At 38.7% G+C, this 21488-nt stretch overlaps 1 pseudogene; it reads right to left on the bottom strand.

Moving 5' to 3' along the window:
* Positions 1-21255, bottom strand: part of LOC131045305 (endoglucanase 25-like) — an 80666-nt pseudogene extending 59411 nt beyond the window's left edge.
* Between the last annotated feature and the right edge of the window lie 233 nt (positions 21256-21488).

Below are 21488 nucleotides of genomic sequence, written 5' to 3'. Positions count from 1 at the left end.
GAGCTCAACAAAGAACGGAATGTGGTTGCAAGTGGAATTGTAGTGTAGCCAAGTACTCCAAAATCAGTCATTAGGATTAGTCATTAGGGTTTGACAATGAAGAAAGCATCTCCTTAAATAGAAGACACAATAAGAAATGGAGGGTTAAGATTGAGAGGTGTAAAAAGAGAGGTTGGCTAGGATTAGAGGGTAGGTAGAGGAAATAATAAAATAATGAAAGAGGTAGGTAGTGTAGGAATTAAGAGATGAATGACATGTGTCATGTGTAGAAAAGGATAATGAATTAATTAAATAAATAAAGATTTATTTAATTAATAGAAGAAGTAGGACAATTAAATAAATAAAATATTTATTTAATTTAAGAAAGGGATAATTTAAATAAATAAATGTATTTATTTAAATGAGAAATAAGGCTAGAAGAGGATAAATGAATTAATTAAATAAATAAGGATTTATTTAATTAATAGAAGAATTAGGCTTAGATAATTAAATAAATAAAATATTTATTTAATTAGACATGACAATTTTGGGTGTCTACATTTTGCCCCTCTTTGAGACAATGCGGCTTGTCGCGTTGTTTCAAAGAAGATAAGATGAACTGATACAGAGTTGCCCTAAGATGGGAATTATATGCCCCCTCAAGAGATTGGATGAAAATGTCTGAAAAGATTGCAGACAATCTCTCGATAAGAAAGAGAGGCTAGAATGGACTGACCGGATAAAGTGACAAAGTCACGGGATAAAGAAGACTGACTCGGGAAACGAAGGCTAGGGGTAGTCTATAAGATAGACCACGGGGGAAAAAGACATCCTCATTGTCATCTACACCTTCACGAGAGCACATTGCAGAGCGAAAATAAAGCAGCAACAGTCAGCAGCGATGGCTTTTGTTCATAGTTTCGACCGTGTTCGCCGATTCTAGAGGCCAACGGAGGCAGGAGAGCCAGTGAGTACCACAAAACCTCCTCGTACTTTGATGCATTTATTGTTGTCATTAATGCATACTAGGTAATGTAATAAATGCGCATTTATGTCAAGAAAATGTGTTTGTGTCCAAAAATGTGAATAAATCGGCAGTTCTGTGATGAACATATGCTGTCGATTGGATAAGCTGCTGAGAGGATACACTCAAGAAGGTCCTCTAGGGAAGACTAAGATAGATCAAGGCACTTTGTGATGAACAGTGAGTACCAAGATAGGCAGCACTTTGTGATGAACAGGGAGTGCAAATGTGAGTAACACTTTGTGATGAACAGTGAGTGTCACACACATAGTACTTTGTGATGAACAGGGAGTACTACTAGGATAGATAGCAACACTTTGTGATGAACAGTGAGTGTCACTAGGATAAATAGCTATGTGCATTTAGATAGCGAGTAGCATTTTATGATAAATAGTGAATGCCACGATAACTGACATGATTGAGTTGCTTGACTGCAGGAGTACTTGCCGATGTTGGAGTCACGGGAGAGATTCTCATTGACTCAGAGGTTGCGACCTGAGTTGACAGTCGAGGACTGAGCTGCGATTGAGGTTATGGGATTGAGATACATTCTGTATGTGCCTGAGTTTCGGGTGAACATGGGATTGTTGACTGCACTGGCTGAGAGATGGCACTCAGAGACTTGTAGTTTGCATTTGCCGATGGGTGAGATGACAGTCACCTTGGAGGATGTATATAGGATTCTACAGATATCGATCGATGGGGAGTTAGTACCCTATGATCAAGACGGAGATAGGGATGCACTGAGATGAGTGTTCTAGGATCCAGGACTAGGGATGAGGGTGGGACATGTGGCATGGGATACCATGACATGGACAGGATTAGCACTACCAATAGTGTTGGCAAGAGTTATCAGTGGGTTCCTCTGTCTGGATAGGACGACACGAGGGGTGGCTGCAGGGGACACAGGGGCCAGGAGAGTTGATCTTGGGGTGGGTCCTTCTAGGGCTCAAACTCCGTCGAGGCCAGGCGGCTCCGAGGAAGGGAATTCATCATAGCCTTAGAGGGCTCCCTATGTATCAGTATTGTACCAGTTTTGTATTGTAGACACCTGTGGGTGATTTTGTAGCCATATGATTCTTTTAACATCATTGTATCATGACACTTTTGATTATATATGAGAGATGATCCATTTTTGCGGCAGCTATATGCATGTGTACCTTATGTGATGAAATGTTCTTATGTGATACATGTTTTATGATATGGATGCTTATATGATGCAATGCAATATATTTTTGTTCTTTTATGTTGTATATGTGATGCATGATGCAAATCTGAATGTATGTAATGCAAATGAATATGATAATGCAAATGATTATTTACATAATGAAAATGTGAGATGTGCTAACATGTGTTGTATGCAGGATGTGATGCAATTGTGATATCTATATGTATGTATGAAATGCTTATATGTGGTGATGTAGGTGTAACTATATGAAATGCAAATGTTTTTGGTGTGTCATTATACTCAGTCATGTGATAGCGGGCTACGTGGACTCGAGAAGGACAATGGAAGTCAATCAAGAAAGGGGGATGGAAGACAGAAGATATGAACGTGAAAGAGCTTCTTGTGTGTTATCATCATTGAGCTTTATTATGGCAAAATAGGTTATGACAATCGAGCCATTTGTCCGGCCCAGAAAGTCATTGTACCTGTTTGCATGGAGATAAGACAGTCACAAACAAGGAATGCCCCAGTTCATACTAGACTCACAGTGTCCTCATATCCCTGGACAAGTCAGAGCATTACTAAGAGACAATCCACAGACAGCAAAAGAAAATAGGTGACGATACCCCATCCTCGCCTTTCTAGTCAAAGACATCCTAGAGATAGAATCTCTAGTCAAAGACATCCCGGAAAAGCTAAAAGACATGTCACCAAAAAAAAAGATGAAATCAAAAGAAAACCAAGACTCGACACCAACATCCACTGTAGTCCTCAAGTTTAGTGTCTCTTGTCACTTGTTTAAGTCTTATTCGATTGTGGTCACAATGTTCACTTTCACAAAAAGGATAGATAGCACTGAACCATATGTTGTCTGAGTCTGTTGAAAGATTTGATTTTGTTGAAGCTCATTGTTGCTGCTGTGTCTCATCTGAAACTGATTGAATCCATGAAACTGATACTTTATTGTGGACTGGCGATGCAGATGTTGCTTTATTGCGGATTGTGTGCGAATAGACTGAAGGAAGCTGGAAGAAACTGTACTCTTCGAAACATGTGATGTTCTCAGTTCCACACCCATTACTAGACGTAGGATTTTGCCGTAGTCACAGATAGGATCTGATTTATTATGGATGGAAAGGGAGTGAAAAGGGAGGGTTATGGATGGCTAACCAATCTTAGGCAGATCAATAACAAGCCATGATGGAAATGGGTAAGTTTATTGTGAACGAATAGGTTGTGAGTGTGTGCAAAGTGAAAGGATGAAAGAGAATCCTGAAAGAGGGAGGAGCAAAGTCTCTACGCATGGCGCTGGTGACCCAGTTTTCACCATGGTACTTGCCCAGGGCGCCACCGAAGTGGTTTTCACCGTTGGACGAAATTATTTTTCTTTACTTTTCTCGATTTTTTCAATTTTTTTTGTTGTCACAAGGCGCCTGTTTGCCAGGTTTTCACCAAGTAACGATTTTTTTTGTTTTATAATTTTTTTTTTTGTATTTTTGAAAAATTTTGATTTTTTTGTATTTTTGAATTAGGATATTCTGAAAATTATGTGTAGAACCTGCGAAGGTGCATGCTGTTGATAGGATCTTCTAAGGGTTCACCTTCTGTAGTTGAGAGCTGATATGCCCCAGATCCATATACCGCTGTGATGATGTAAGGACCAAGCCAGTTTGGTTCGAACTTGCCCTTCTTATCTTTGTCTTGCTGATTCTTGGGGTTCTCTCTGAGTACTAAGTCACCTACCTCAAATGCGCAAGGCTTGACTTTGTGATTGTAGCTGCATTGTTCCTTGACTGAATGATGTGTAGCTTGAGTGACTGTCTTCCTTGATAAAGGAACTGAGATAGAATTACTAGTGTGTGGACTACACAGGCCCATATGCGTGTCACCTAAAGAAGTTTGGGCATCACTGATAGCAAAGTCCTTTGAGGAAGCTCCATTAAAGGTCCATGATGTATCACCAGAAGGAAAAGGATGTGTGGAACAAGTGGATGAGTTATGAAGGCTTATGATTGTGAAAAGAAGTGAAAGTAGGATAGCATGATGGAGACTTAGGATCAACAAGTATGCTTTTTGACTTAAAATTGTAGAACTTTTGCCCCCAGTTATTTTGGTATTAGGGGAGATCAACTCTTTCTCTTTTTGCTTCATAGGATTTTTATCCTTGACTTTGATTTTTGCTGAGTCCAGTAGCTTTTGATTTTGATTTGGACTAAAGCTCTTTTCTTTATTTTTGACTTTTAAAATTTTCTTTTCAAGGCTTGATTTTTGATCCCCAATGAGTAAGGGCTTTTGTAATTCTTGTTGATCCAAGTCTGGGAGTGGAGTGGAAATGGAATGAGTGGATGAAATAGTAAGGCTATGTGAGCTCTCAAGAGGGTCGGCGATACGCTCAATAGATTCTTTGTTGGAACCACTCTTAGGACTATTGATATCAAGAGTTGCTTGCACCACTAAAGGATATTTGCATTCAGACTTAGTAGCCACAACACTAGGTGGTTCACACCCAATTCCTTGTAAATTGTTTGTAGATTGTTCTTGTTGACTGAATACCTTAGCAGATAGTGGGAGTTGATCAACATGAAAGATATACTCACCACATCCCATGTCTTTAAACTTGAATTTTTCCTTGATCTCTGCTTGTTTGGTTGTAGAAGCTTTCAAGGATTCAGGATCCACATATGTTGAAGATGGAATAGCTTCTCGATTAGCTGGAATTGTTATTTCTGATCGAGGTTGTAGATTGTTGCAATATATGAATGGATTTGGATCCGCTTTGACGGTCACTTCAACTCCATTGTGTGGAAACTTGATACATCGATGATATGTAGATGGTATTGCTCTCATCTCATGAATCCATGGACGTCCTAGCAATATGTTATACGTGAGATCTAGATCCAGGACTTGACAAACCACATCCTTTGTGACTGGCCCTATTCTTAGTGGTAAGGTGACTGTGCCCTTGGACGAGCGCTCTTCATCATCATAAGCCTTAATAGTGATTTGGTTTGTAGAATTCACAGCTTTGTCAGAATATCCCAATTGTCTGATGGTGCTCAATGTACAAATATTAAGACCTGCTCCTCCATCTATCAGGACTCTCTTTATTTGGTGTTTATGTATGAAGGCTTCAACATGTAGGGGTGCATTATGAGGCTGACTTATGGAGGCATCATCGGCTTCTGTGAATGTGAGGGAATGTGGAACGGATAGGTATCCCACCATGGCTTGAAACTGGTCCACGTTCAGATCAGTAGGGACAGCAGTGTCTCTCAAGATTTTGTCGAGGATGGCTTTATGTGCAGGAGATATACGTAAGAGCTCAAGAATGGAGATGAGCGCGGGTGTCTTCCCTAGTTGTTCTACAAGATCGTACTCAGGCTTGGTAGATAAAGGATTGGTATTCTTAGTGGAGGCACCTGACAATGTAATCTTACCTCGACGGGTTGTAACATGACATTCGGAGGTAGCTTCGGATGAAGATCCCACACCTTTTAGGACAATCCTAGGTCGCTGAGGAGGATTCCCAGGATTTTTGTTTTTGATAGTAATGGTAGAGATATGATTGTCCATTGAGATGTGATTGATGGTAGAATCATAATTGTAAGGTGCTCTGGTGTAATTGGCTTGATCATCTGTGACTTTGCCTTTTCCTTTGTCATGTTTTGGGAATGGTTCCTTAAACACCTCATGCTCTTGGTTAGATGAATGTCCCTCAATCTCTATATCTCCTCTATCAATGAGATCTTGCACAATGTTTTTCAATCGATGGCAATTACCTGTCTTGTGACCCTTGCTCTTATGAAACTCACAATATTCATCATCATTCCACCAATTCGGTTTGACCTTTGGTTCATATGGAGGAAAATCTGGGACCGTGATCACTTTTTTTGCTACAAGCTTTTTGAATACTGATTCAAGTGGTTCTCCCAATGGAGTGTACTTCCTTCGTGGTTTAGAAGTTGTTTGATTGTTCACTTGATTGTTGGTAGAACTTGATCCAGAAAAGACGACCTTGGGTCTCACTGTGTTGGCATCAACAACACCATCATTAACTGTGTTCTTGTTCTTGTTCCAAAATTTTGGTTTGTCCTTTCCTTTGAAGTCCTCTTTGTTTTCTTTGAATAGTTTGATAACTCCTTGTTCAATTAAGACTCTTTCTGTTGCTAGGCCCTTTTCAATGACATCCTTGAATGTAGACAAACAAGCTTTTCTGAGATCATAGCCAATAGCCTTGTTAACATTTTGTGTGAACATCTCCACCATTTGTTTTTGCAGAATTTCGCAAGAGCATCTGCTAGCTAGGTTTCTCCATCTCTGTAAGAATGTTGCGAAAGATTCTCCTTCCTTTTGTTTCGTATTGCACAAGGTAGTAACTGAGACATCTGTTTCAATGTTGTAAGAAAAATGTTGAATGAATGCTTCTGCCAAGTCACCCCATGACTTAATACCGGGAGGTAATTGAGAAAACCATTCCATAGCTTGATCTCCTAAGCTCTGTGGGAATAACCTCATTAAGTATGTTTCTTCTGCCGCTACCTCAATGCAAGCTGTGAAGAATTGTCTTATGTGTGCCTTGGGGTCTCCTCTCCCTCTATATTTGTCGAATTTTGGTGTCACAAAATGTGGAGGAAATGGAGGCATTGGAATGCTCTTATCGAAGGGATGAGGGCATATATCTCTCATAGTGTATGTAGGTTTTGATGTACTCATGTCCTCCACTTTCTTTTGTAGATCTCTAATTTGTTGTTCCAAATTATTCTTGGGAGGAGACTGATTTCTTGTAGCATACCCCATGTTTGAAACACCCATTTGAGGAGGAGCTTGTTGCATGTATGGATGATACTGATCGTAAACATGTCCATATGGAGGTCTATATTGTTGCGACATATATGGAGCACTTGGCATAACTTCTTGTTGAGGGACTCCATATCTGTTTTGTGTGTATAAACCATATTCAACAGGTCTTTCATTTTCCATTGTGTTGCCCCCAATTTTGACATGAGGTCTCCTTGTGTCAAAATTTTGAGGATGTCCTTGAGTATCCACTTGTCTTGATTGATCCATACCTTGAGCATGTGTTTGAGCATAAGGCCTCCATGATGGTCTTTGAATGTAAGTATCATATGTTTGAGCTTGTGTATGTGGGATTGTTGGTTTTTGAAGCAAAACTGATGGTGACTCAGGCATCATATTCGGTCCTTTATTTCCTCCACTATTTGGTCTCCTTTGATCCATGTTGGGTTGAATTTGTTGTGAGGGTCGACTTTCCATAAGTTGAGATAAGTCAAAATCATGTGGTATTTTAGCTCCACTTTGTGCCATCATGTTTAAAAAGTATTGATGATCTCTCCTCATTATCTCTTCAACCAATCTATTGAATTGAGGATCCATTATAGATTCTTGTATGTCTGCTGATAGTATTGAAGAATTGTCAACATTGTCATTGTGTGTAGTATTGTTGTTTATAGCATTTGCGCTTTCCACATTTGGATTGTTTCTATAAACATTCATGTCTGGTAATGTAGTGTGCTCAAGATTGTAGAATAGATCATTGTCATACTCATAAGAACTCATGTTTGCGGATTCTTGAGCTTCTTTAGCTATTTTCCTAGATTTTTGAAGGCGGGTTTCAACCATGAACTAGGTGTTAGACCAAGATGTGAGAGACTAGATGAAAAATGAAAAGAGTATGGAAGACCAAGAGTTGTATGGAGTGTAAATGAATCTTGAGGTGTACTTGCAATGTCCAAAGTGTAAGACCAAGTATGTAAGTAGTAGAGTAGGTGTGACTTCCAAAGAGAGGATAGTTTCTCTTGATGAGGTAAGCTGACCTTGACTCTAAGTAAGACCAAATGAGACCCAAAGGTAAGAAACCTTGATGAGGGACCACTTAGCAAAGTGTAGTTGTATGTAGTGTGTTGACAAAGTATGATGAGGACAAGCAAGTGACTTTTTGACTCAAGTTTAGACAAGTATGAATGTAAAATGAGATGTGAAGCAATGATGGACTATGTGAGACCTTAGAACAGGCTGAATGCTAGATGAAATCTGAAGAGACAACCTAGGAAGCTCAAGTATGCCGAAACTGATTTCTTTTGTTTGTTGGACTGTGAAATTTTTCCAATTTGTGAAGTTTTTGGTTGTGACCAAATCTGAATGTTTGACTATTTTTCGTGACAAGAGGACACAATGTTGATGAGGACTCAATGTTTGCAAGTGTTTAGACTGACAATGACTCCAAGAAAAGTGTGTTGTTTGATGTAAAATTGTTTTGCATACACTTGAAGACACAAAAGACACAATGTTTTGCTGTTTGGTCTTGATTGTTTGAATGTTTAACATAAGTCAAGCACAATTCTTATGGCTGGCCAAGACAATAGTTGTTGATCCCACATGGGGTTTTACCCTCGAGGCTACGCTATTCAGAGCGGATACTTAGATGCTTGACCTCACTGGCTCCACCCTCGGCACTCACTTCTCAGGTCAGCCAAGCATCAGTCCCCATGAAAACTCCCCATGGCGAACTTTGTATCTCTACTAAGAACCGTATGTGTGTGGGCCGCTACCAGAGGTCCGACCTCCTGCCTCAACAACTAGAAGGATTTGGGCTTCTAAAACAAAAAGGTGCTAGTAAGGGCATCCGCTCGTGTGGCCATACATGCGGCACTTTCAGCTCTGTAAATACAGAAGGCTCCCAGCCGGTAGGGGTTACGCCCTACAAATGATCAAATAAATTTGATCAAACGGGTTTATGGGGAGACATAGTGTCGGTATGAACTAATCAGCACACGTTATTCATAGTTTTCACCATGAATACATTTGATTATAGTGGTTTGGATGAGGTGGGTTTTCCTCGCTACCACTTGGGTCGTTCTCTTCTCACTAGTAGTCCTAATGACCACACGGGAAGACAGGCCCTCTAAAGATTAAACAAAAAGAGCCTATTGCTCAAGACACAAAAGACAATGATTCAATTTTAGTGCACCAATTGAAGTGTTTGCTAGTCTATGAAAACAAGGCACACAATAAAAATCCCAAAAACCTTTCCAAGGACCTGCAACAAAGATTTATTAGTAGTTTGGATTGTTTCAAATGATCACCCCTTCCTGCAAGCACACAAGTTAGGTAAATTTTAGATCCAAAAGACTTTGTGAAATAGGGGCCTTCAACAATGCATTTTGTTGACCAATTCAAAGATTTGATTCATCATAAAAAAAAGACCACCTGTAAAATTTCAAGGTATTTCCAAAAATGTAAGAAAATCCAAAAAATTTGTTAATTTGCTCCAAAAATTAATTTTTTATGAAAAATCATAAAAAATTCATATAAAATGCAAAATCGATCAAAAAAATCTGAAATTTTTACTGGAGATTTTTTATGGTCTTCCAAACCTGCACAAAAAATTTCCTGCAACAAATCCAAGCAGTTTGTGAGATATGAGTAAAATAATGTAAAACCCTAATTTTCAAAGATCTGATTTTTGAAGAATGATTTTTCATCAAATTTAAAATCACAAACAACAGATCCTATGTATAATTTTGAGATATTTCCAAAAATGTAAGAAAATACAAAAAATTCGCTAATTTTCTCTCAAAATTAATTTTTTCTGAAAAATCATAAAAAATTCATATAAAATGCAAAATTGATCCAAAAAATCTGAAATTTTTACTGAATCTTTTTGATACTGTTCTTGACCTGCACAAAAACTTTTATGGAACAATTCAAAGCCGTTTGTGAGATCTGATCAAAATAAATAAAAATCCTAATTTTTAAAGATCTGATTTTTAGGGAAATATTTTGCATCAAAATTAAATTCACAAAGAACATATCCTGTGTATAATTATGAGAGATTTCCAAAAATGTAAGAAAATCCGAAAAATTCTCTCATTTGCTTTCAAAATAAATTTTTTATGAAAAATCATAAAAAATTCCTAAAAATTGAAAATTTGCTCCAAAAATTCTAAATTTTGGATTGAGAGCTCCTGATACTTTCTTCAACCTACAAAAAAAAATTTGGTGCAAAATTTCCAAGCCGTTTATGAGATATGATCGAATCTCTCCAAGATCTTGATTTTGTGTCCAAAACCCTAGCTGCACAAGGTTATTCTCCAAATTGTTTTACAAAATAGCAATATAGGGTTAGAAAAATCTGCAAAAAAACATAGATCTAAGAAAAATCCATGTCCCACCGGGCATGCCAAAATGTTTATGGTGAAAATGGATAACAATAATAACAAAATTGAAAGGCTAAATGAATTCAACCACTAAGCCCTAGCCTAACAATGAACAAAGATCCACCATAACATATGAAGATAACCTAAGACAATGCAAATAACTCAAAATCACAAAGATTATACCATCACATGTCCAATAGGGTTTTGATCTCCATTCTTCCTATCTCCATTGATCTTGCTTGATATACTTGCTCTCAGATTTTTATATGCACAAGAGCTCAACAAAGAACGGAATGTGGTTGCAAGTGGAATTGTAGTGTAGCCAAGTACTCCAAAATCAGTCATTAGGATTAGTCATTAGGGTTTGACAATGAAGAAAGCATCTCCTTAAATAGAAGACACAATAAGAAATGGAGGGTTAAGATTGAGAGGTGTAAAAAGAGAGGTTGGCTAGGATTAGAGGGTAGGTAGAGGAAATAATAAAATAATGAAAGAGGTAGGTAGTGTAGGAATTAAGAGATGAATGACATGTGTCATGTGTAGAAAAGGATAATGAATTAATTAAATAAATAAAGATTTATTTAATTAATAGAAGAAGTAGGACAATTAAATAAATAAAATATTTATTTAATTTAAGAAAGGGATAATTTAAATAAATAAATGTATTTATTTAAATGAGAAATAAGGCTAGAAGAGGATAAATGAATTAATTAAATAAATAAGGATTTATTTAATTAATAGAAGAATTAGGCTTAGATAATTAAATAAATAAAATATTTATTTAATTAGACATGACAATTTTGGGTGTCTACACTAGGCACCAAAAGTTGTCATTTAGGCACCAAAAGTTGTCATTTAGGCATCAAAATGTCAAAATTAAGTGCCCTTGGACATGTACCTGTCCATACAGGAGGTTAACCAACTTGGAGAGGTATTTAATCTCCTATTTTAACTTTTGTAAGGGTTGATCATTCGAAGTGAAGAAGCAATTTGCAAATTTACACTAGTTTTTTTTGGTTTTCTCTAGTTTTTGTCTCCATGTGAACAGCAGTCCGTACACCAGCTATACTTGGCCATACTATTCTTGCATTTTCTGATTCTAATATGTTTCCTTAAACTTTTCCCTTTGGTGGCATTTGATTTTATCAAGTTTTGAGTTTGTGGCAAAATTAGTTTCATTTGACAGTTTCACTGCCTTGTCTAGGAATTGGCAAGGATGCTTGACCAACATGGCTTCTTGGAGTCCTAAAATGCTCATGGCTTCCCAAGAACCAGTTGGTCAACTTGTAGACTATTTAAATACATGTCTTTTTTTCAAGAATGCAGGTGTAAGGAGTTTTGGTGGCCATTAAGCCCTACGCAAGTGTGCCATTTGGCTAGGGTCTTGAAGAAATTTAATGCTTTGCTCTTCTATAGCAAGTGCATTTAAAATTTTTATAGACTTGCCTTGATGTTGAAGTTTGTATGCCAAGGCAAAGAGGCTTTCTAAGCCATGAGGAAAATTTTTTCATGTTTAGTTTTGGAAAATATTGTAAAAAACAGTGAGTCATTGTTTTAGAGGCAATTTCCTTTCATTAGCCTACTCTCCATCATGCATTGGAGCTTGTAAGGTTGTTGTACCTCCTTCTAATGGCTTGTAAACAAGAGCAAGGAGTGTTCTTTATGTCATCTATGAGTTTGAAGTTGCCAAGATCAATCAATGATCTTTGAGGTAAGATTTTGGAATGCCCATTTGCTATCCCAGTCAACTAGGACTGAGTTTTACATTTTCTTGAAGTTATATTTGTAATCTCCTTCTTCTAAATGACAGGTATGAAGGACAAAGATCCATTGAAGACTGAGCCTTATTAAGGAACACAAAAGAAAACTTTTTGTGAAGATTTCTAACAGTGAAAGTGCAGGTCACAGTGAACTACACAAAAAAAATAGTGAAAGACAAAGGGGCAGCAACAGTCAACTTGACAGTGAAATAAACCATTTTTTGTAATTTCCTAATGCTTGTATGTAGGGATAACAAGATTCCATTTGTTTCTAAATGATATGCATGCTTACATGTTGAATTTAATTGGTTTTGTTTTCAAATGAAGTGTTTGAAAGAGGCAAAATTGGAAAAGTTGTAAATTGTTGCATTTTCCTCATAAGCAACTTTTTGAAAAAAACTTGTTCTTCAAACTTTGAAGTGTAAATCTTCTTATTTGTGTCTTAAATAGTCAGTACTATGATGGCACTAAGGTCTCTTGTCCATATTGGAGGTTTATAGGTTGAATCTTGGTTTTTCACCATCAAAACCCTTCAAAGCCCTCCTTTTTCACCCATTTTTGGGACAGACATGGAGAAGCCTTGAGAGACCCTGAAACTTTATGAATCTTCAATTATTCTCAAAAGGGTATCTAAAAATGTAAAGCTTTTGTTCTGGAATTCCATCGGTTGAACAGGGTGAGCACAAAACCCCTAATGGAGGGCTAATTGCCTAGTAGGCCATTTTAGGCCTAAAACCAAGTTTTTGTCAAATCGGGTAAGCAAGTGAAGGTTACAAAGCATGAAATCCAACAAAACAAGTTGAAATAGGTCAATCTAACATGAATTAAACCTATTTGGTGAGTTTGGCTTCATAAGATGGTTTTGGAGCCCTTGGAAGGATGTCATCAAACTAGGGAGTTGGAGCTTTTGAGTAGCCAAGAAGAGTTTGACATAGGGAGTTGGAGCAAGGTGAGTTGTTAGTCTTCCTTTGATCTATTTGCACTCTGACCTTGGTGTTTAAACCTTGAAAACATTAAGGAACTTTTGCCAAGCAAACATACTAGCCTCTTAACAACCACCCAACACTATCCTCCCTATCACTATCATAGGCCTTCGCCATATCTAGTTTGATGAACATAGCCTTGTCCTTGGAAGCAGCCATAGAATGGATAGTTTCTGTAGAAATGACCACCCCATCCAAAATTTGTCGGTCTTCCACAAAACCACTTTGCTCCTCCAAAATTAGGTACTTAAGCCATTTTGTCAATCTATCAGCTAGCAGTTTGGAGATTACTTTATAGATAACATTTCAAAGAGATATAGGATGATACTGACATAACCGATCAGCACCTTTGCACTTGGGGATAAGTGCAAGGAAAGTAGAGTTCAAGGAATGGAGCATCTACTTGTTTCTTTGGGACTCCTGAACCACCTCAAGTAAGTCCATCTTAATAATATCCCAAAATTCTTGAAATAATTCGATGGGGAAACCATTCAGGATAGGAGCTTTCCCTTTCTTTATTTGGAAAATAATCCTTTCCAGCTCATCGAGTGTGATATCACCCATAAAATTCTCATTCATCTCCTTAGTGACCAAAGCAGGGATGCAAGAGAGGACCCAAACTTCCTCCTATGAGGCCCCTTGAACCTCCTCCCTAAAAATAGAAGAAAAGTAATGAACAACCTCTCTAAAGATATCATGGAAAGAAGCCAACTGTTCACCCCTATCATTGATAATAATAGGGATTGAATTGCCATGTCTCCTAGCTTTCACATAATGAAAGAAGAAAGAAGCGGTTTTATCTCCTGCTTGCAGCCACTAAATCCTTGCCCTTTGTTTCTAGTAAATTTCCTTCTGAAGCTCACATTCTTCCAAATTTTTTACCGCTTTAGCTTCCTTTTTTCTTAGAACCTCAAGCAAACCAAACTCTCTTATCTCCCTAGTAATGCCATCCAACTTTGATTGGGCAATATCCTTGGCATGAAATATATTTCTAAAACACAGGCAGTTCCAACATTTAAGTTGATACTTAACATATTGCAGTAGTTTCGCAAAGGTATGCATAGCAGTGCCAAAGGTAGGTCTACCATGTTGGGAAAAATGGTGTCTCAACCTTGCATTTATATGAGGTTACTATTTATAGTAAGTTTTCATTTGAGCACGAAATAGTGCGAAACTCTCCCTAAAGGTTCTGGTTGGCTAGATAAGCATTCCGGTAAAGTTTCGTCGCAAGGTCACAGCTAGTTTTGAAGATATTAAAGTTTTCATCTTGGAGGGGTGCAATAAAATATTTAAACTTAATTTTGGGGACTTTAGAGGCTCCGAAACGCCCTGAAAAGTGGCCGTAACCGGCGAAGCGGGTTACGAGGTGATAGAGCACTTCGCGAGCTTTCCGGCGCTTCAAACGGTTCGTCAATCGGACACCCGGTTCTCAAGTTATGGCCTCCGGAAGTTTGTACTCCTGAAATAGGAAAAATAATTTGTATCGAATACATAAATGAGCTGTAAAAGGGAGCGACACGTGTTGATGTGTTCTTTAACATGTCATAGAAGGGAGATAAGGTCGGCTACACCTTATTGGGTGGTTTTAGCCCATGGTTTTGTAATACCGTTTGACGGTTTCTTGTATTGTATCTCCTATTTATGATGTGTGTGAGATAGAGGTTGTGTGTAAGAGTCTCATGGCTATTGAGTTGCCTCTGAATCTCTGATTAGTGCTACTCCTGCGAAGAGCTTGCTCTGCAAGTATTTTGTAATCTGTTTTTGATTGCTGAATAAAATATTGAGCTGCTTTTGGAGGGTGGGGTTTTTCTCCCGAAAGGGTTTTCCCCACGTAAATCATTGTGTTGTGGTATGATTGCTATTATATCTATTTCTATTTTCTGTAACTGTTGTAATGATCTGAAAAAGTTTTGCATTACCCTCCTCTCAAGGTTAGTGTAGGAAGTTGTTTCCGCTACTTAACTTCCTTACAAGTGGTATCAGAGCCTGATCACCTTTGGTTTCAATTGTGGGCAGTTGGGTTTTTTGAACTAATCCAGATTTGAGTGGGAGCTTGTGCAGAAGACACTTTTTGATCTTGTTGTAGGAATATTCAGATGGCGAGTTCGTCAGGGAGAATAGAGGTGGAGAAATTTAATGGAAGTAATTTTGAGATGTGGAAGCTGAAGATGGAAGATCTGCTAATAGATCGAGATCTTTGGGATGCTGTTGATGCGAATGTCCAAAGGCCCTCAGATCCTACTGTGGCAGCTCAGTATGATGTTATGGACTGAAAAGCCAAGGGTCTAATCAGACTGTGCCTGGCAGACTCTGTTCTAATCAATGTCCATGAAGAGAACTCTGCAAAGAAGCTATGGACTAAGCTTGGTGAGATGTATCAAGTGAAATCTTTATTAAATCAAATTTTCTTAAGAAAGAAATTGTATTCCTTGAAGATGGAAGAGGGTGGACGAATTGCAGACCACCTAGAAGCATTCAATATGATTGTGGCTCAATTAGTATCCGTCGGTGTTAAGATGGATGAGGAGGAGAAATGTCAGATCTTGCTTTGTTCTTTGCCTGATTCGTGGGATTCTCTTGTTATGGCTATTGGTAGTACTTCTGTTGTTTTGAAATCTGAAGACGTGGTGGGTGCCCTACTCGGTGAAGAGATGCGAAGGAAGGTATCCATCAGTTCAAAGGAAGCCCTAACCGTTCGTGGAAGACCTAAGGAGAAAGGCAAGAAGAATGAGAAGCACGGCAAGTCCAAATCCAAAGGGAGATCGAAATCTCCTGGAAAGTCCAAAGTCATTTGCTGGAATTGCGGTAAACCGGGTCACATCCGTAAGGACTGCAAAGAAGAAAAGAAGAAGAAAAAGAAAAAGTTCGATTCTGATTCTGAGTCCGACAAGGAAGATGGCGATGCATTTATTGCGGCTTTGGCGACTCATGCAGGTAATGATGCCTGGCTAATTGACTCAGGTGCATCTTTTCATATGACTTCCAATAGAGATTGGTTTTCTGAATATGAAGGATTTAATGGAGGTAAGGTGTACTTGGGTGATGATTCACCTCTAGACATTGTTGGTCGAGGTAAGGTTAGAATCAGGTTTTCTGATGGTAGAATAAAAAGGATTAATGGTGTGCTGCATATCCCTGGATTAAAACGAAACCTGTTATCTGTGAGCAAACTGATAGATGCAGGTGTGCAGGTAGTCTTTTCTGAAGCAGGATGTAAGATGATTAAGGGTGCTATGGTAGTTGCTAGAGGTGTCAGGTTTGGCACTTTGTATAAGCTTGAAGCATACACTGTTGAGTGTAATAGCACTTCTGTAAAGAGTAAATCTGCGGATACTTCACTGGAAGATTTGAAGGTTTCACCTTCAGCAGATGGAAATGGTTTTTGGGTACCTAAGGGTGCTCTTTCGTCTGAAGCAAAGTTACCTGCAGAAAAGACTATGTTATGGCACCAGAGACTTGGCCACATTGGAGAAAAGGGTCTAAGGACCTTGAAAAATAAAAACCTTGTTGAAGGTTTGAATGACTGTAACCTTGACTTTGATTTCTGTGAGCATTGCATTTATGGAAAACAAAACCACGTTCAGTTTTACTCGAGTTCTCATAAAACTTGTGGTGTTTTGGATCTTATCCATTCTGATGTGTTTGGTCCAGTAGATGTCTCTTCGATTGGAAAATCCACATATTATGTTTCATTTATTGATGATTTTAGTAGAAGGACATGGGTTTATTTTCTAAAGAGTAAATCTGAAGTTTTTAGTCGTTTTAAAGAATTTAAAGCAATGGTTGAGTTGCAGACTGAAAAGAAAATAAAATGTTTGAGAACTGATAATGGCGGTGAGTTTTGCTCTAATGATTTTGATAGATTCTGTAAAGACTGTGGAATTAACAGGCAGAAGACAACTCCATATTCTCCACAGCAGAATGGAGTTGCAGAAAGAATGAACAGGACACTGATGGAAAAGGCTAGGAGTATGTTGAGTGGTGCTGGTCTTGAACAAAAGTTTTGGGCTGAAGCTGTTGCCACTGCTTGCTACCTGATTAACAGGTCTCCTTCATCAGCTCTTGTTGATAAAACGCCTATGGAAGCATGGTCAGGTCACAAGCCTTCATTGAGACATCTTAGAGTTTTTGGTTGCGAGGCATATGCACATGTGCCAAAGGAGAAGCGAACAAAGTTGGAGAACAAGGCTGTGAAATGTATCTTCATCGGGTATAGTTATGGTGTGAAAGGATACAAGCTTTCGGACCCTGTTGCACAAAAGGTAATTCACAGTAGAAGTGTTATTTTTAGAGAAATTAAGTCTCCTTCTGTTACATTGCAGCCAGAACAGACTAAAAAAGAAGATGTGATTCAACTTCCTTCTACACCTGAAAGAGTTGAATCAAGACCCCTAGAAAGGCAAGAATTTGAGGAGAGCTCATCTAGCTCTGAATCTTCAGAAGAGGAGGAAGAACCTCCAACTCAGCTTGTTCGAAGGTCTACAAGACATAGACAACCACCTGAAAGGTATTCACCTGATGATTGGAGATGTATTTTTGCTCTGAATACTAGTGTGGATGAACCGAAATCTGTAGAAGAGGCATTAGGTATGAATGATGCAGAATCCTGGAAGATTGCTATGGAGGAAGAAATGGCAGCTTTGAAAAAGAATGATACATGGGATCTTGTACCATTGCCTAAAGGACGAAAACCTGTTGGTTGTAAATGGGTGTTCAAGAAAAAGATTGGTTCAGATGGAAGCATTGAGAAGTATAAAGCAAGGTTGGTTGCAAAAGGCTACTCTCAGGTTGAGGGTGTTGATTACGGTGAGATATTTTCTCCTGTTGCAAAAATGACATCCATTAGATTTTTGCTTTCTATTGCTACTGCTTATGATTTAGAGGTTGAGCAAATGGATGTGAAAACTGCTTTCCTTCATGGTGATTTGGAGGAAGATATTTATATGACACAGCCGAAGCACTATGTGGTGAAAGGCAAAAGTAATTTGGTCTGTAAATTGAAGAAATCTTTGTATGGCCTCAAACAAAGTCCTAGGATGTGGTACCAGAAATTTGATACATATGTGTTGAGTTTGGGATTTGAACGTTCTAAATCAGATCACTGTGTTTATTATAAATCTTATGGTGATCATTTCTTATTCATTGCATTGTATGTTGATGATATGTTATTCATTGGTAAAGGGAAAGGTATGATTTCAGAACTGAAGTCTCAGCTCGCTGCTAAATTTGAAATGAAAGATCTTGGTGCAGCAAAGCACATTCTTGGGATGGAAATTAGAAGAGATAGGGTGAACAGAAAGCTATGGCTAGGCCAAAGTAAGTATGTGAATTCAGTGTTACAGAGGTTCAACATGCAGAATTGTAGACCACTGAGTGTTCCTTTTACAGTTGGAACGAAACTATCTGTTTCAGATTGTCCTACATCCCCATTGGAGATGGAAGACATGAGCAAAGTGCCTTACCAGAGTGCAGTTGGAAGCTTGATGTATGCTATGGTCTGTACTAGACCAGACATTGCCCAAGCAGTGGGAGTACTTTCTAGATATATGTCTAATCCTGGTAGAGTTCATTGGGATGCAGTCAAAAGAGTCTTTAGATATTTGAAGGGTACTTCAGAGTATTCTTTGTGTTATCATGGTAATTCAGTTGGATACATGACTTCCCTTGATATCCATGGTTATGTAGATTCAGATTGGGCAGGTGATATTGATAGCAGAAGATCCACCAGTGCTTATGTGTTTACTTTGTTTGGTGGTGCAATTAGTTGGATGAGTAAGCGACAGGCTGTGGTTGCTTTATCCACTACTGAAGCAGAGTATATGGCAGCTACTCATGCTTGTAAAGAGGCCATTTGGCTTAAGAGACTGTGTTCGGATATTGGAATAAAACAAGGTACAGTGACAGTTTACTGTGACAGTCAGAGTGCAATTAGCCTAGCTAAGAACCCGACATTTCATGCCCGGACCAAACATATTGATGTTCAGTATCATTTTGTTAGAGATATGGTCGAAGATGGTAGGGTGAAGCTGGTTAAGGTGGACACTTTGATGAATGTTGCAGATGCTTTAACTAAGGCTGTGAGCACAGAGAAGTTCAGATGGTGTTCAGAGTCTATGGGCCTTATGGCCCCTAGCAATTGATTCATTGTGTTGACATTCCCTTTCGCTCATGCAAGGTGTTCGACAAGTGGGAGATTTGTTGGGAAAAATGGTGTCTCAACCTTGCATTTATATGAGGTTACTATTTATAGTAAGTTTTCATTTGAGCACGAAATAGTGCGAAACTCTCCCTAAAGGTTCTGGTTGGCTAGATAAGCATTCCGGTAAAGTTTCGTCGCAAGGTCACAGCTAGTTTTGAAGATATTAAAGTTTTCATCTTGGAGGGGTGCAATAAAATATTTAAACTTAATTTTGGGGACTTTAGAGGCTCCGAAACGCCCTGAAAAGTGGCCGTAACCGGCGAAGCGGGTTACGAGGTGATAGAGCACTTCGCGAGCTTTCCGGCGCTTCAAACGGTTCGTCAATCGGACACCCGGTTCTCAAGTTATGGCCTCCGAAAGTTTGTACTCCTGAAATAGGAAAAATAATTTGTATCGAATACATAAATGAGCTGTAAAAGGGAGCGACACGTGTTGATGTGTGCTTTAACATGTCATAGAAGGGAGATAAGGTCGGCTACACCTTATTGGGTGGTTTTAGCCCATGGTTTTGTAATACCGTTTGACGGTTTCTTGTATTGTATCTCCTATTTATGATGTGTGTGAGATAGAGGTTGTGTGTAAGAGTCTCATGGCTATTGAGTTGCCTCTGAATCTCTGATTAGTGCTACTCCTGCGAAGAGCTTGCTCTGCAAGTATTTTGTAATCTGTTTTTGATTGCTGAATAAAATATTGAGCTGCTTTTGGAGGGTGGGGTTTTTCTCCCGAAAGGGTTTTCCCCACGTAAATCATTGTGTTGTGGTATGATTGCTATTATATCTATTTCTATTTTCTGTAACTGTTGTAATGATCTGAAAAAGTTTTGCATTACCCTCCTCTCAAGGTTAGTGTAGGAAGTTGTTTCCGCTACTTAACTTCCTTACATACCATTCCTCCAGCACTCTGCCACACAATCATGCAAAGAGGGTTCCTAAAGCCACATATACTAAAATTTGAGGAAGGAGGATGAGAGATCCGAGCAGAGGAGGCAAAGAGCTTAATCAGCTAGTGATCTGACCCTCGACAATCCAAGATCTCAAAACTAGTAGACCAACCACCACAAACCCAAAAACAAGAAACCAGAAAGCGATCAAGCCTCTCTGCAATACAATTCTCCCCAATCCTTCGATTGTTTCATGTGAACTGACCATTACTGAGTTTGATGGCTACAATGTTTAAGGACAAAATTTTATCATGCATAATCAAAGTGGAAGGCTCCAACCGCATACTACCCCCTTTCTTCTCTGCCAACTATAATAATGCATTAAAATCCTTAGTCATAATCCACAGATAGAAGGGCACTATGCTATGGATAAAAGTGATGTGAAACCACAAGATCTTCTTACCCTGTAGATAAGTAGGCGCATAAATATTGAAAAAAAGAATAGATTCCCCTATCTCAAGACTGGTTGCAATCATTGATAGGGACAATTTAGAAGACATCCACCAAAGAGGACAAACCTTACAAGGGTCCCATAGACAGGCCACCCCCCCTGAAGACTTGTTATCCCCAACACACTATCAATCTCCTCTCCCTGACAGCTTCAATAGTAACCTGATCATACTTTCCACTGACAATTTGGTCTCTTGTAGAAAAAGAAAATCAGGAGAATGATTTCTCACCAAGTCACGAATAGCTTTTTGTCTAGGGCCATTGTTCAAGCCCCTTACATTCCAAGAGAGAACTATCATTTCAGGGGATTTGAGAAGTGAGAATTCACAATCTTCACTAACCTTGACTCAACCAAGTTCTCCCCCATCAACTTAATGTTTTCCAAATCCCTCTTTCTACCAGTCTTAGATGTCTTCTCTGCTATGAAGAAGGCCTAGCTGGAGAGAAGCCTTATTACCTTTTACGACTTCTGGACCCGTTTTTAGTACCTGAAGGGGATTTATCGCATAATCCATCTTTACCTCAACAGTAGAAATCGGTTTCTCCTGAGCCTCTTGATGGGTATCCTTGGCCATTTGCAACCCACTAGTCTCATGTGGGTCCTGAATAGCATCTAAAATAGTCCCCTCCTATCCTGAAACTAGAGCATTATATTCCAGGCTCAACAAGCCCAGGTTGACTTCCTGCTATCTGAGATCATCTAAAGCTTCAAATTTGTAGAAAGTATCATCTTCTTGTCACTCCTTCAAGGTTCTCTTTTGACCCCAGTTCTTATTACGAGCCTTGACAGGGACAAAGCCATATGCCC

The sequence above is a fragment of the Cryptomeria japonica genome, chromosome 3, assembly GCF_030272615.1.
Source record: "Cryptomeria japonica chromosome 3, Sugi_1.0, whole genome shotgun sequence".
NCBI classification, from domain to species: Eukaryota; Viridiplantae; Streptophyta; class Pinopsida; order Cupressales; family Cupressaceae; genus Cryptomeria; species Cryptomeria japonica.
This window is presented reverse-complemented; position numbering and strand designations above follow the sequence as displayed.